Source organism: Garra rufa, chromosome 1 (genome assembly GCF_049309525.1).
Source record: "Garra rufa chromosome 1, GarRuf1.0, whole genome shotgun sequence".
Lineage (NCBI taxonomy): Eukaryota > Metazoa > Chordata > Actinopteri > Cypriniformes > Cyprinidae > Garra > Garra rufa.
The window spans coordinates 14,622,889-14,638,940 of NC_133361.1; the positions used below are offsets into that span (position 1 = coordinate 14,622,889).

The following is a 16,052-nucleotide window of genomic DNA, read 5'->3' on the forward strand; positions in this document are numbered from 1 at the left end:
TTGTTTATCTGTTTATTGTCAATTAAATACACTCTCCTGCATTTGGACCCAGACCGCGCTCCTTTACGTGACATATGAAGCCAAAAAAATCTGATTTTCCCACTTATTTCAATGCAGAAATATATTTTGTCAGCTACAAATGGTAAAAATGAGCTATCATTTATATTTGCAACTTATCTAAAATACCATTAAAACTATCTTGTTTTTCTTTATAATTTGTGTGTTTTTCTCATTTAGGGTCATGAACATGCATGCAAAGTTTCAACATGCAGATGTGTTTAGGCATGTCTAAAAAAATTTTTGTTACGTTTGTACTGTTCCCGGGTCAATTTGACCCACCTATTTTAATGTTCTAGTGCAACTCTACAGACCCAAAAAAGTAATATTTCTTGGTTATATTTTGTTATTTTTGTTTTTTACTAGCCTAGGAAGCCAAAAAAAAGGAGTTTTGACTTGTCTAAAAAAAAAATGTTACGTTCGTACTGTTCCCGGGTCAATTTGACCCACCTATTTTAATGCTCTAAGGCAACTCTACAGACCCAAAATAGTAACATTTCTTGTTTATATTTTGTTATTTTAGTTTTTTACTAGCCTAGGAAGCCAAAAAAAAAAAAGAGAATTCCCCCACTTATTTCAATACAGAAAAAAATATTTTGTCAGCTACAGATGGTAAAAATGAGCTGTCATTTATTTTTGCAATCTATCTGAAATGCTATTAAAACTATGTTTTTTTTTTCTTGATATTTTGTGGGTTTTTCTCATTTAGGGTCATGAACATGCATGCAAAGTTTCAACACGCTAATGTGTTGTTAAATGTACATAAAGAAAAGTCAATACGTTTGTAATGTTTGTGGGTCATTTTGACCCACATAGCCAGCTATTCAAAAGCACCAGTACAGACACAAAATAACATTTGCTCTTCAACTCCAGTCCAAGTGTTTTGATTGGGACAATGAAAACAAAAAACAAACCTGAGCTACCCAGAGAGATTCTGAACATGGAGCACAGAAAGATGTATTCGTCAAAATTTGCTTTCTCAAATAACGCAACAGTTGTTTCCTACTGTCCAAAAAAAAAAAAAAAAAAAAAAAGAGTACAATGCATAAGGATGCATCACTGAGTGCAAGAGTGGATCTGAAGCCAGAAATGATACTGGACTATAATTCCACAAAAGGTGGAGTCGACAACTTGGACAAAGTTGCATCCTCCTTTAGCTGTCAGCGCAAGACTGTCCGTTGGCCTTTGGTCATCTTCTACAACATCCTGGACGTGTCAGCATACAATGCCTTCATCCTCTGGAGAGAGATGGACCCAACCTGGAATGAGGGCAAGCTGAACAAACGTCGGGTGTTCCTGGAAGAGCTGGGAAGAGCTCTCATCACGCCTGAGATCCAGAGACGCACCTGTCCACCTCGATCTCCAGCGGCTTCAGCTTTTGTTGAGTCAGTGCAAGCAGGTGGATCCAGAGTCAGTTCCACAGAAAACGAAGAAGTGAGCAGAGATGTCAGGAAAAAAAGGAAGAGATGTGATGTGTGCCCATCCAAACGTGACAGCAAAACCAGAACCATGTGTGTGAAGTGCAAGAAATTTGTATGCAGAAAGCATGCATTTGCTGTGTGCTGTGTGAATGTTTTTTTGTTCATTATACAGCAATATTAAATTGTTCAGTTCTGATGTTTTGAGCAACAAATGCAAAACAACAAAAACAAGTTAAAACCACCCTGCAAAAAAGTCAGCATACTGTGTATATTCAAAATTTGTCAAAACAAAACTGTAAAAAAAAAAAAAAAATGTTTAGAAACATATTCATACATCATATGTTCCAATATGATTTTTTTTCTGATATTTGATGAGTATTCATATAAAAAGTTTACTGTTAGTACCTGAGTCTTTGTTGTTTTTCATAGTGTGATTTTTGGCAAATTGTATTGAATCCAGTTAGGGTCAATTTTACCCAGACCGTGCAGGAAGTAACTAAAATCGAACAGTACATGAGGGTTTTAAAATCTAAAAATTCATCCTTTAAACAAACATTTTAAAATCAGACATTGCATAAATTGTACATGAAAATCCTGTTACAAAATGTTTTCATTTATGAATGATAAAAATGTAACTTTGGATAATGCATTTTCACGCCTATGTTCAAAATAGAAATTGATAGTTGTTAATGAAGGCTGCATTTGGATCTTCAAACTTTTGGTCTGTGTGCAGATTGTGACACCAACATTAAATATTTTATATTTAAAAAAAAATGTTGCATTGACAGTAATTGATTAATTTGTGTCAGTAGTTCACAACAGTGATGCTAAATCATACTGATATTTGTCATTATTTCACATAAAACGAGAAAACATACTTGTTCAGTTGCGATTGCTCTGTTAATTTGTGATTACAGGAATGCTCAAAACAACTCAATTCAGGTCCAAAGGTATACACATATAACACAATAGAAAAATATTGAGAAACCCTCATGTTTATATTACATTTCCTTTAAATAGAACAAGAATTTATATTAATTTTCCAGAGCCTTTTGTAATCTGTGGACATTTGAGCTTGAATAATGTTCTTTACTGCAAATTACCAATCAATTACGCTGTTTCATTTACAGGGATTGATTTCAGAAGAAGAAATAAGATCTGAACAAGACAAAGGAAAAGAAATTATCAAAAGATCAAAGTATATCTTTGATAGACTTCATCTTAAAGGCAGGCATTGTAAACTGACATCTGCAGATGCTCTTCTGATAACAGCACAGTCATTAGAGTCCCATGAGTCTTGTGCTGAGAAGGAAATGGTTCAGACTTTCATACGAAACATATTTATGATGAACTACAGAGCAAGATACATTAAAACTAAGGCAATGCAAGGCAAGTTTATTTATATAGCACATTTCATACACAATGGTAATTCAAAGTGCTGTACATAAAAATGAATTAAAATCACAATAGGACATCACATCACATCACATAAAAAGCATAAAAATCATCTTACGTCAGTACAGATAGTCAGACTATACTCTGTAAATTAATTAGCACAGTAAAATGATTATACATAAAATAATGCAGTCTGTTCGGACGTAGCACAGACATAAAAAGGAATTAAAATCACAGATAATATATACAGATATTCACCTCACCACGGGACAGACCGAAACTCATGACCCACACTTTCACTTTTAATTTATTTCAGCGCGCTCTCTCAGTTTTGCTGAGAATATTGCGGCGGCCGTCAGATAGGCAAACTATACTTCACCTTACCTGGTCCTCGCAATGTATTTGCGGCAGCCTTCAGATAGGCAAACTGTACTTCACCTTACCTGGTCTGCGCAATATCTAGATAGACAAACTACTTCATCGTATCTACTTAGACAGACAAACTACTTCATCGTGTCTATTCAACTAAAGAGAATACTGAGGAAGATCACACACAACGAAAAGACAATCCCTCATCTGAAGATGAGTGTGATATTTTCAAAGCAATGTCTTTGTCTAACAAAGAAACAAGTCAATCTGAACGAATTGACCCAATGGATGTTCAGATGGCTGTGTTTCATTGTGCTGATGGTTTCCTGAAGCAGCTGATGGTGAATAAACTGTCCCAGTGTCAGTACGCTCTGCCTCTGCTTGTTCCTGATCCATTCACACGACAGATTGAGTTTCCTCTCTGGACATTCAGACAAATCAACAAGAGCTGGAAGATGAAAAACGCCAACAATGAAATCATCAGTCAAACCCAGCCGATCTACAAGGCAGAAACTCCAATGGTGTCTTTCTTCAGGTTTGGCTCTGTGTCTTCATCCAAGTCTCAGCTGATGAACAGTCTGATAAATAAGAAACACGACACGTTTTTCCACAGGAATTGCCCAGGCAGCAGCAGAACCAGAGCCCTGATGGATGGAGTGGTGGAGATCTCCTGGTTCTGCCCCTCTGGAACATATAATGATAAATTCACTGACTGTGTTGTGTTCTGTTATCTACACGGTGATGCAGGAGACCATGAGAGACAGCTGCAGATCCTCAATGAAAAGGCCTCAGTCAATGTTGTTCTTCTACCACGACTGGACAAGAATGACAAACATGTAGCAAAGATACAAAACCTGTTTAGATACAATAAGCCATTAATTTGCCTTTTTACTGAGGATGAATCTTGTTTAATTGAGACAAAAAAGGGACAATTCAAAATTGGTCTAAAAAACAGAAATCAGTCAGATGTATCTGAAGACCTCAGAAAAGCTATAAATGATTGTCTCTCAGAATCATCTTCCACTTTCAGACTTGAAAATGTGTTCAAACACTCAGATATCAGAGTAGATGAGGAAGATGATGATGACTGCAGGAGAGGAAGAGAAGCAGCACAGCAGATGATCAGTTTACTGGTGAAGAAAGATTTAAGAAAAATCAAAGAATCATTTCTGCCTCATCAGGGGAAACTGTGGCATCAGTGGAGTCAGAAGAACAAAGAACTACATCGACCTCGAGCAGATGAGACAGAAATAGATATCAGTAGAAAACACACAGAAATGAAGAAAATACGTCAACAGCAGCAGGAAGATCAGTGAATTTATGAAGTTCTATATTAAAGAAATTAACTCATGAATATATATCAGCTGATATTTATGTTCTACGCAACAAGTATGATGAAAAGTAGTTAACAGTTTTAAAACTCAAAGAGAATCATAATAAATCTGAACAACTCCAACCTGAACAGGCAGAACTTGAGAGCATATATGAGGAAATACAAGCTGCAGCCTTTGGTTTGCAGCACATCATGAGGGAGATCGGTCAGATCTATGAATCGTGTTCATCAGTGAGGAAGATTAAGGAAGACCTGCAGGTTCACTTCTCTTCTCTCCCAAGTTTTGCAGCAGAGATGATGATCTCTGGGTTTCCACTGGAGCTGATGGATGGAGATGCTGCTCATGTTCCTGTGATCTGGATCTCTGCTGTTCTAGATCAACTCATCCAGAAACTGGGAGACCAGAGAGTCTTTGTGCTGTCAGTTTTAGGGCTTCAGAGCTCTGGGAAATCCACCATGCTGAATGCCATGTTTGGACTCCAGTTTGCCGTCAGTGCTGGCAGGTGCACCAGAGGAGCTTTCATGCAGCTGGTCAAAGTGTCAGATGAGATGAAAACACAGATGAACTTTGACTATATTCTGGTTGTTGATACTGAGGGTCTTCGTGCTCTAGAACTGGCTGGAGGATCAACAAGAGTTCATGACAATGAATTGGCCACATTTGTTGTAGGTCTTGGAAATCTGACCTTGATCAACATCTTTGGAGAAAACCCATCTGAGATGCAGGACATTCTTCAGATTTTTGTTCAGGCCTTCATGAGGATGAAGAAGGTCAGACTGAATCCCAGTTGTGTGTTTGTGCATCAGAACGTTTCAGACATCACAGCTGGAGAGAAAAACATGGAGGGAAGGAGACGACTGCAGGAGACACTGGATAAGATGACAAAACTTGCTGCTAAAGATGAAGTCTATGATGCAAAATTTTTCAGTGATGTCATTAGATTTGATGTTAAGAAAGATGTGAAGTATTTTGCTCAGCTCTGGGAGGGTAGCCCACCCATGGCACCACCAAACCCAAAGTACTGTGAGAATATTCAGCAATTAAAGGAAACAATTATGTCTCAAGCCTAAAAAAAATACAAAAAAAAAAAAAAAACCATGGAATGACACTGACACACTTAAATGACCGTATTAAAGATCTCTGGGAGGCTTTGAAGAAGGAACAGTTTGTCTTCAGCTTTAGGAATTCTCTGGAGATTTCAGCCTACAGGAAACTGGAGACACAATACAGCAAGTGGTCCTGAAGGCTTCGCAGTGTCATGATGGAAACCGAGAACAAACGTCTCGGGTTACGTATGTAACCCTGGGGAATGCCCCTGGGGAATGCCATTGGCGAACCCGCCTCTGATTCAGTCTGTAGCCAATAGAACGCCGGGAGTGACGTCACCGGCGCGGTGACGTCAGCGACCAGGAAGTATATAAGCACGTGCGTTTCAAACCGGCTTCAGCTTCCAGGAATGAAGCAAATTATGGTCAGAGACGCAGTGTCTCGTTCCCTCAGGGAACCAGGGTTACATACGTAACCCAAGACGTTCCCTTCCGGGAACTCAACACTGCGTCATTAACGCTTTGGGGAACGATATACCAACTATCCAGAATTCCAAGTTCCTGCCCAGTGGTGTTTGTCTGGGAAATGAACAAGGAAACCGTTGCTTCTGGTGGATCAGGCCAGGAAGAGCTCTCTGCCTGGGGTTACCAGGACAAGAGAGAATATCCCTCTGTCTGGGGGACCAGCCCAGAGCGAGAGGGCAGTGCCAGAAGATACCTGAGGGGCACTGATGGTTCTCCGCCTGGGAAACTGCCAGGACGTGAGAAATATTACACCTCTGTCCGGAATAATGCCAGAGCAAGAGGGAGATGGTATATACCTCGGCCCTCGGGCTCGCAAGGAAAGTGGTCGCTCTGTCTGGGGACACCAGCAAAAGAGGGACCAGAAGAACTCCGCCTGGAAAACTGCCAGGACGTGAGTGGGATGACATCTCTGCCTGGGACGCACCCAGCGAAGAGGAAGTATGATGTGTACCTCAGCCCTCAGGCACACGAGGAAATAGTCCAAACTCCGTCTGGGGAACAGCCAGCACGGGAGGGACTGGATTGGCTCCGCCTGGAAAACTGCCAGGACGCGAGTGGAATTACATCTCTGCCTGGGAAACTCCCAGCGAAGAGGGATCTGATCCGCCTCGGCCCTCGGGCACACGAGGAGAGAGAGTCCACCTCTGTCTGGGGACCAGCCAGACGTAGAGGGACAAGAGGTGTCTGGGGGTACCAGAACACCAGGTTGCTTCGCCTGGGAAACTGCCAGGACGCAAGCGGTATTACATCTCTGCCTGGGACGTACCCAGCGAAGATGGATAAACCTCGGCCCTCGGGCTCACGAGATTTTGGTCATACACCCCAGTCTGGTCACCAGCCAGAGAGGGGGTTCTCCTCGGCCCTCGAGCACACGAGGAGAAAAGATGGTCCTTTGTCGGGGCGTACCCGGATCAAGAGGGACCCAAGTGGTGCCTGGAAACTTCTGGCCAGGGCACTGGAATGGCTCCACCTGGAAAACTGCCAGGACACGAGTAGAATTATATCTCTGCCTGGGACGTGCCCAGCGAAGAGGGAATGTAAAAACACCTCGGCCCTCGGTCTCACGAGGTGGAGACCTCTGTCTGGTGACCAACCAGACTGAGAGGAAGGAGTCGTCCTCGGCCCTTGGGCACACGAGGAGACAATAGTCCTTTGTCGGGGTGCACCCAGACAAGGGGGACACAAATAGTGCCTGGAAACTTCTGGCCAGGGCACTGACATGGGCTCCGCCTGGGAAACTGCCAGGACGCGAGCGAAATTACATCTCTGCCTGGGGGGTACCCAGCAAAGAGGGAACTTCTACCTCGGCCCTCAGGCTCACGAGGTATAACTCCTGTCAGCTCAGGACAGAGGAGCCTGGAGTGGCTCGTAGGTCTAGCTCGTAGAACCTAACAAAGGTCAAGGGTGTAGACCAACCCGCCGCACTGCAGATGTCCTGGATAGGGACACCTGCCATCAGAGCTTTCGAGGCCGCCATGCCTCGAGTAGAGTGAGCCTTGACGCCCATCGGTGATGGGAGGCCAGAGGACTCATAGGCAGTAGTTATGGCATCTACGATCCATCTACTGATAGTCGGTTTCGTTGCAGGGAGCCCCCTCTTAGGGGGACCGTAACAGACCAACAGGTCTAGGGTAGAGGAATGCTTTGGCCAAACCAGGCGCAAAGTCAATATATGAAGGGGCCACTGAAGGGCCTGAAGGTCTCCTACTCTCCTCAGAGAAGTAAGAGCCAACAGCAGCGCCGTCTTAATAGTAAGGAAGCAATCTGAAATCTCCTCTAAGGGCTCGAATGGAGGCCTACAGAGGGCTTCAAGTACCACAGCGAGATCCCACGTGGGGATTCTAGGGTTCATCCGAGGCCTCAACCTGAGTGCACCGCGAAGGAACCGTATGACCAGGGGGTTCTTACCCAATGATAGGCCACCGAGAGGGGCGTGGAAGGCCGATAAAGCCGCCACGTAAACCTTCAAGGTGGAGTGGGCTAACCCGGTGGAGAAGCGAGACTGCAGGAACTCCAGCACTGTACCAACCGGGCAGTGAACTGGGTCAGCGTGTCACTCTCTACACCATGAAGTGAAGAGCTTCCACTTCAGGCCATAAAGTTTCCTTGTAGAGGGAGCTCTAGAGTGAAGGATGGTCTCAGCAACCTCAGTTGAGAGACCCTCACTTATGAGATGCGCCCCCTCAGGGGCCACACCCATAGTTTCCACTTCTCTGGGTGGGGGTGGCAGATTGCGCCCCCAGCCTGAGAAAGAAGATCCCTTCTGATCGGAATCTCCCACGGAGAGCCGTCTAGGAGGGCTATGATGTCTGAGAACCATACTCGGGTCGGCCAGTATGGGGCTACTAACAGTAGACTGACTCCATACCGGCGTACTCTTTCTAGAACTCGGAAAGGCATACAGACGGAGCCTCGGCCACGTCTGTACCATGGCGTCCAGCTCAAGTGGAGCTGGAGGCACTAGAGAGTACCAGAGGGGACACTGCAATGTCTCTTGAGTTGCAAAGAGGTCCACCTGAGCCTGGCCAAACACTCTCCATATCTGCTTCACCACCTGTGGGTGAAGCATCCAATCCCCGGGCTTTACTTGCCCCTGCCTCGACAGGACGTCTGCCCCCACGTTGAGATGCCCAGGAATGTGAACTGCACTCAGTGAGAGGAGTTTCCCCTGGGACCACAGGAGGATATGGGACGCCAGCTTGCATAAGGGGCGTGACCGCACACCTCCCTGGTGGTTGATATAATAGACCACTGCTGTGTTGTCGGTGCGGACCAACACATGGCGGTTTCTCAGGTCTGGGAGGAAGTGCCTCAGCGCCTTGAAAACCGCCAGCATCTCCAGGCAATTTATGTGCCATGAGAGGTGCTGACTGGTCCACAGGCCGGAGGCCGAGCGGCCACTCATGACCGCTCCCCACCCGGAGAGGGATGCATCCGTCGCTAGCGTGACGCGGCGACACGGAGCTCCCAGAACCGGGCCCTGAGACAGAAACCAAGGTTTCTTCCACATGTTCGAGGCACGAAGGCATCGCCGCGTGACCTTGATCTTGCGGAAGGGATTTCCCCTCGGGGAAAAACCCTTGGTCTTGAGCCACCACTGTAGCGGCCTCATGTGCAGCAGGCCAAAAGGTATTACGTTGGCTGCTGCTGCCATAAGACCTAACAGTACTTGAAACTGTTTGACAGTGAGTGACAGGCCTAGCTTGACCGCATTTACTGCAGTAAGGATCGACTCGATCCGAGCAGGAGACAAACGTGCCTGCATCGTGGTCGAATCCCATACGACACCTAGATAAGTGGTTCTCTGTAATGGAGACAGCACACTTTTCTTGGTGTTGAGTCTCAACCCCAAAGCTTCCATGTGAGCGAGAACAACATCTCGATGCTGAACCGCTAACTGTTCTGAGCTGGCTAAAATCAGCCAGTCGTCTATGTAGTTGAGTATACGGATGCCCTGGAGTCGCAGGGGAGCCAGAGCAGCATCCATACACTCTCGAGGCTGGTTTCTGGTAAACTTTGAGGAATTAATTCGGTGGCCTGTAACAGCTGACTGGCAGGCGACACCTGAACTAACTGCTCTGAGGACCCCCGTGGGGGTGACAAACTTACTGGGTCCGCTACGTTGCCGGGCGGGACCACCAGCAGAGGTTTGTGAGAGACTGTCGTGCCCTGAAACACTGGCAGGGTTAGCTGACTGGTCTCCTGAGGGCCCCGAGGAGAAATGGGCACCATATAATGTGGTGAACCCCATTTCCCCCCGAGAGGGGCTGCCCTCAACGGCCCTGAGCCACAGCAGTCAGGGCTGTTTAGCTGAGGACCTCTTCGACTGAAGCATGACCCTCAGGTCGGGCCTAGTCTTGGAGGCCCCCGACTTGGAGCGCTGCTTACCCCGCCCCCTTGATCTGTCAGGAGGGGTGCGGGTAGCAACGCTGACTTTCTGCGCCTCGCGGCGTGAGGAGCTGGTACGCGGCTGGGGCTGCTCCCGTCCAGCAGCCCCAGAGGAAAAGACACGGCGAGGGAGGTATTGCTGGAAAGCTGCAGTTTGTCTGCGGGCCTCCTGGTACCTGCTGACGACCGCAACGACTGAGTCAGGGAAAAACGGAAGGCTCCGCCCTGGAGGTGGCTTGCGTGTCCGCAGAAAGCGTTCATCTAGTTTGCTTTCTGGCGGCTCATGAGATTGCTCGGCGGGCCAGCTGATGTTGAGTCTGGCTACCGCACGAGTTACCACCTCCAGGAGCTCCTCAAATTGGGGGGATTTCATAGGCGGTTGAGGGAGATCAACACTCTCTACATCAACCTCCTCGGAGGAAGATAAGAGAAGTGTTGAGACCTCCTCCCGGGGGGAAGAAACCGCAGTGCGGGCTTCCGCATCCAGGAGGAGATCAACCGATCTGCTGGGTGAGGAAGGAGATAGGGGATCACACGTCTCCATACCCTCCAACAGATCGAGCTGCGAACCCCACGAGTGCAGCTGCCGCTCCGCCTCGGCGGAAGCGGGGCCAGACCCGCGAGGAACGCTGGTGAAGGCTCCCTCCTCGAAGAGAGCCCTCCGGGAACGAAGCACCCGCAGTGGAAGATGCTCACACTGCGGACCGCTCCCAAGCAGAACACACACATCCTGTGTGTGTACCCACCAACGATGAATCGCTGGCAGGGAGGAACACACATTCTGTGTGGCTGCTGAACCGCCTTAGAAACATCAAACTTTTTCCCCTTTTTGGCAGACATTGCTCAAACAAAAGCTGTGCAAAACTGGCACAAAAAACAGCAATGAATACCCAGACAGACAGACCAACATAGAGCGCTTCGCTGAATGACAAAAGCTGAAGCCGGTTTGAAACGCACGTGCTTATATACTTCCTGGTCGCTGACGTCACCGCGCCGGTGACGTCACTCCCGTCGTTCTATTGGCTACAGACTGATTCAGAGGCGGGTTCGCCAATGGCATTCCCCAAAGCGTTGATGACGCAGTGTTGAGTTCCCGGAAGGGAACTACACAACAAAATAGAAAATGAAGCAATTCATGAGGTTGAGAAAAATGATCTTCATAGGGAACTGAAGAAGACAAGTGAAGAAGTGGAAAAATAAATGTCTGAATTCTTTGAAAAAGACACAGATAAGGATATACTCATTCAGTGGAAAAAATCATTTGAAATTAAAATCAAAGAGCTTCAGGAAAACATTGTGAGAGAAACACATAAGAAATTAAATGATATTTTTCCACAAGAAAATCAGAAGAAAAAGATGGCTGCTGAGAAAACAAATCATGAAAACACTTACTATGAAAAGAGCAAAGAACTTGCCTTAAAACTCAAAGGCAAAACAAATGATGAAGAAAAACTGAAGAGTCAGTTTAGTTTGTTTTGGAATGAGTGGATGAATTGGATCCCCCCAAAAAAGCCTTCAATCAAAGACATAGACATAATAAAAGATGTGCAAAAGATCCTAAGTGGCACCTATGAAGGTCTTCCTGTAGACCACTGGGGGGATATTTTGTCTGTGCCCAGTTATTCAGATTATGTACTATTAAAGAGATTTTCTGGATTAAAGGGAGCTTTAACCACTGTCTACAGATCAACTAAAGAGAGGTTTGGTTACATTCTGTCTAAAGATGATGAAACCCAGATACGAACATTAGTATCAGATGTTGTTCAGCAGACAGACAAACTGATTAAATCATTTAACATTTCAAAAATGGGCTACAACATCAGCTACATACAACAACTGACAGATTGCATCAAGAAAAAAGTAACAGAACATGAGGAAGGACCAGTAAAATATATGTTTAAGAATGAATTCTTCATTTATTTAGTCCTTTCCATCTGTAAGAAAGCGAACAAGATGATCACTGAACAGCACAATTTGTTCAGGGAAGCCAATGATCCTGTAATATATGTTAAGAAGAAGAAAGAAGAGTATTATAGAATTTTCCAGAAATATTGTCGTGGAGCAACATCAGCTGCCATTTTGGAGAGATCATCTGTCAGAAACTTAAAAAGCAAATTGAGCAGAGTGTGTACAAGATGACTGCCAGAGATGTTGCAGATGAAATGAGATCAAACTGTGAATCACTGAATGGAAACAGATCAAATCTGGAGAAACACATCCTGAAGACACTGGCGGAAGAGGAGGATTTTAACAATTACTTGAACTACATTCATAATCCCAAAGATCACTTCAAGAGTTTCATCAGCGATGAAGTCAGTCGATACATCACTGATAAGTTCAATGTCAGTGTTTTACCCAAGATGAAGGAGAACATTAAACTCCTGCAGCAGAAGATCATAAAAGCAGCTCATGAATCTACTGAACATGTTCATCTGAACAGAGGAGATGTTTATTTGTGGTTGGAGAGTTTCACACAGCAGCTCTCAGATGTACTGGTCTTCTCTGTGAAAGACCTCAGTGGAGTGAAACATAATGGTGTTAATGTGAAACGCATAGAATATGAAATAAGAAGAGCTCCCTGCAATTATTTCTGATATAAGTGGTAATTTCAAAGACTTTCTGTGGAAGCTGGACTATAAGGACAGGCCAGATGAGCTTCTGATTGATCACTTCTGTCAGTGCTGTTGGGTTCAGTGTCCGTTCTGTAAAGCCACCTGCACCAACACCATAGAAGATAATCCTGGAGACCACAGTGTTCCTTTCTATCGTATTGATGACTCAATGGCTTCTATCACAAAAGAACAAATAATTTTTGTACAGAGTTTTGCTCAACTGTAGTGACAAGTGGTAAAACTTTTAAGTCATCGGGTAAGTGGTTTCCATTTAAAAACTACAGAAAAGCAGAAGGAATTTATGCAGACTGGAGCATCACCCCTGACCTTTCTGAGCTGCCCTACTGGAAGTGGTTTGTGTGCCAATTTCAGAATGATCTGGAAAAGCATTATGATAAATTATTTCAGGGGAAAGGTGTGATCCCAGAAGACTGGAGACAATACACAAAAGAGGACGCAATTGATAGTTAGGTGGATACTACACTCCTAGACAAACTTTCCCAATGAAAACCCATACAGCAGGGCTTCAGATTAAACCACTTGTTACATTTTTTTTTTCAACAATTTGTTTAACTAAAATTTGTTATATTATAAAAATACCATCATTTTATTGAAAATGTACTTCTTTTTATGTGGGCCTGGATCCCTGTGCAGGATTCCAAATGGTGTGGTATAATATTTTTGTCACGAGCTGAAATGAGGTCCGGGTCCAAATGCAGGTGAGGAGAATATTTATTAAATAAACACAAATAAACAAACGAATAAACAAACCAAAGGCCAACACGGCACACACGACAGGGTTTTGACAGGAGCAGGATACACAAACACTGTAGACAGGAACAGGAAACAATCCAAACTCAAAGAGTGGTGGGAAAGGGGAGACTAATATAGTGCTGGGTGATAGGAGACAGCTGTGTGATCAGGGAATGACAGGTGTTCGTGATGAGGTATGGAGTGTGGAGGGAAAAGACAGCGACATCAAGTGGAGAAAGGAAAACACCGCAGCCCAAACCCATGACATCATAGGCTAGTAAAAAACTAAAATAACAAAATATAACCAAGAAATTGCACAATTTTGGGTCGGTAGAATTGCCCTAGAACATTAAAATAGGTGGGTCAAATTGACCCGGGAACAGTACGAACGTAAAAAAAAACCCACTTCTCAGTGCCCACAGACATCACATTATGCACGCCCCAAGGTTTCTGTAAAAACGAAACCAAAAGGCGTTCCCTATATGCAGGCGAACGGTGTTTGCAGTGTGTTAAATGTGCCTGTTGCCACACAACCACATCCACACACAGACATAATAGTTCCCGCTATCAGCGCTCACGCCCCGAATGTCACGAGCACGTCTCTTGTGCCACAGCACACCGAAACCACTCCGTTACTGAACGAACGGAGCTCGCTTCGTATTCAACCTATAGCTATTCATGCAAACGCATGGGAAAAGCTTCCAGGGGTTTCGAAATGGGTGCTGGACATTATAAAAGGAGGCTATTCGCTACAGTTTCACCAACGCCCGCGCCGCTATATAGCGCGTGTCGAGACCACAATGCAGACAGAAGCAGCACACCTGCTTCGCGCCGAAGTGGCAAAACTATTGAGCAAAGGGGTCATAGAGCCCCTTTCTCAAGCTCAAAGCAAAGGAGGGCTGTACAGCAGATATTTCCTGGTACTGAAAAAAGACGGTGGTCTCAGACCCATATTAGATCTAAGGCAACTGAACAAAGCGCTGGTGAAGCGTCGGTTCAGGATGCTCACGACCAGAAAAATCCTCGCGCAAGTTCGCCAAGGAGACTGGTTCGTGTCAGTGGATCTGAAAGACGCGTATTTTCAAATACAGATAGCGTCACGTCACAGGCGATATTTGAGATTCGCCTTCGATAGCCAGGCATATCAGTACACAGTCCTGCCGTTCGGTTTGTCCCAGGCACCCCGTACATTTACGAAGTGCATGGACGCAGCGCTCGTTCCTCTCAGACTGAAAGGCGTGCGCATACTGAACTATTTGGACGATTGGCTGATTCTAGCGCAGTCTCGCTCAGTGCTTGTACAGCATACGACCATGTTACTCGATCACCTCGAGAATTTGGGTCTCAGAGTCAATTGGGCGAAGAGCTCCCTGTCCCCCAGTCAGAAAACTTCCTTCCTGGGCACAGAATTGGACTCGCTGTCAATGATAGCGTGGCTGTCATCACAGCGCGCAGCGGACATTCAGCACACAGTGGGCTCGTTCCGCTGCGGCGCGTCCGTCCCGCTCAAAAAATTTCATAAAATGCTGGGTCTCATTGCCTCAGCGTCATCAGTTCTGCAGCTGGGTCTGCTATGTATGCGCCCACTGCAGTTCTGGCTGAAAGCGCGCGTCCCGCGTCAAGCGTGGCCGTCCGGTCGGCTTCGTCTCACGGTCAATCAGAAATGTGTCACAGCCCTGAAACCGTGGAAAGCAGTCGACTGGTATGGGGGGCTCTGCTCGAGGGCAGATCGTCTTTTGGCCAGTGGTCAGAACGGGAAAAGCTCCTGCATATCAACTGCCTCGAAATGCTGGCAGTACAGAACGCGCTGATGCGCTTCTGTCCCCAAATAAAAGGAAACCGGTCTCTACACCCACAGACAGTACAACTACTGTGGAAAAAAAATAATAATTCGGCAAAGCGGAAGTAGACCTGTTTGCGTCTCCGAGCAACGCTCACTGTCTGGAATTTTACTCAAAAAGCAGAGACGCGCTGGCCCACGAATGGCCCCGCCGTCATCTCTATGCTTTTCCCCCCGTCTCTCTCCTACCTCAGGTGATAGAGAGGGTCAGGAAAAGGATGTTCAATACTGCTGATAGCAATAAAAAACTAAAATAACAAAATATAACCAAGAAATTGCACAATTTTGGGTCGGTAGAATTGCCCTAGAACATTAAAATAGGTGGGTCAAATTGACCCGGGAACAGTACGAACGTAAAAAAAAAACCCACTTCTCAGTGCCCACAGACATCACATTATGCACGCCCCAAGGTTTCTGTAAAAACGAAACCAAAAGGCGTTCCCTATATGCAGGCGAACGGTGTTTGCAGTGTGTTAAATGTGCCTGTTGCCACACAACCACATCCACACACAGACATAATAGTTCCCGCTATCAGCGCTCGCGCCCCGAATGTCACTAGCACGTCTCTTGTGCCACAGCACACCGAAACCACTCCGTTACTGAACGAACGGAGCGCGCTTCGTATTCAACCTATAGCTATTCATGCAAACGCATGGGAAAAGCTTCCAGGGGTTTCGAAATGGGTGCTGGACATTATAAAAGGAGGCTATTCGCTACAGTTTCACCGACGCCCGCGCCGCTATATAGCGCGTGTCGAGACCACAATGCAGACAGAAGCAGCACACCTGCTTCGAGCCGAAGTGGCGAAACTA

The 16,052-nt window shown here is 45.6% G+C and overlaps 1 pseudogene; it reads left to right on the plus strand.

Annotated features, from left to right (window-relative positions):
* The first annotated feature begins 1,098 nt into the window (after positions 1–1,098).
* On the plus strand, positions 1,099–13,118 carry LOC141287093 (interferon-induced very large GTPase 1-like; annotated as a pseudogene).
* The last annotated feature ends 2,934 nt before the right edge of the window (positions 13,119–16,052 follow it).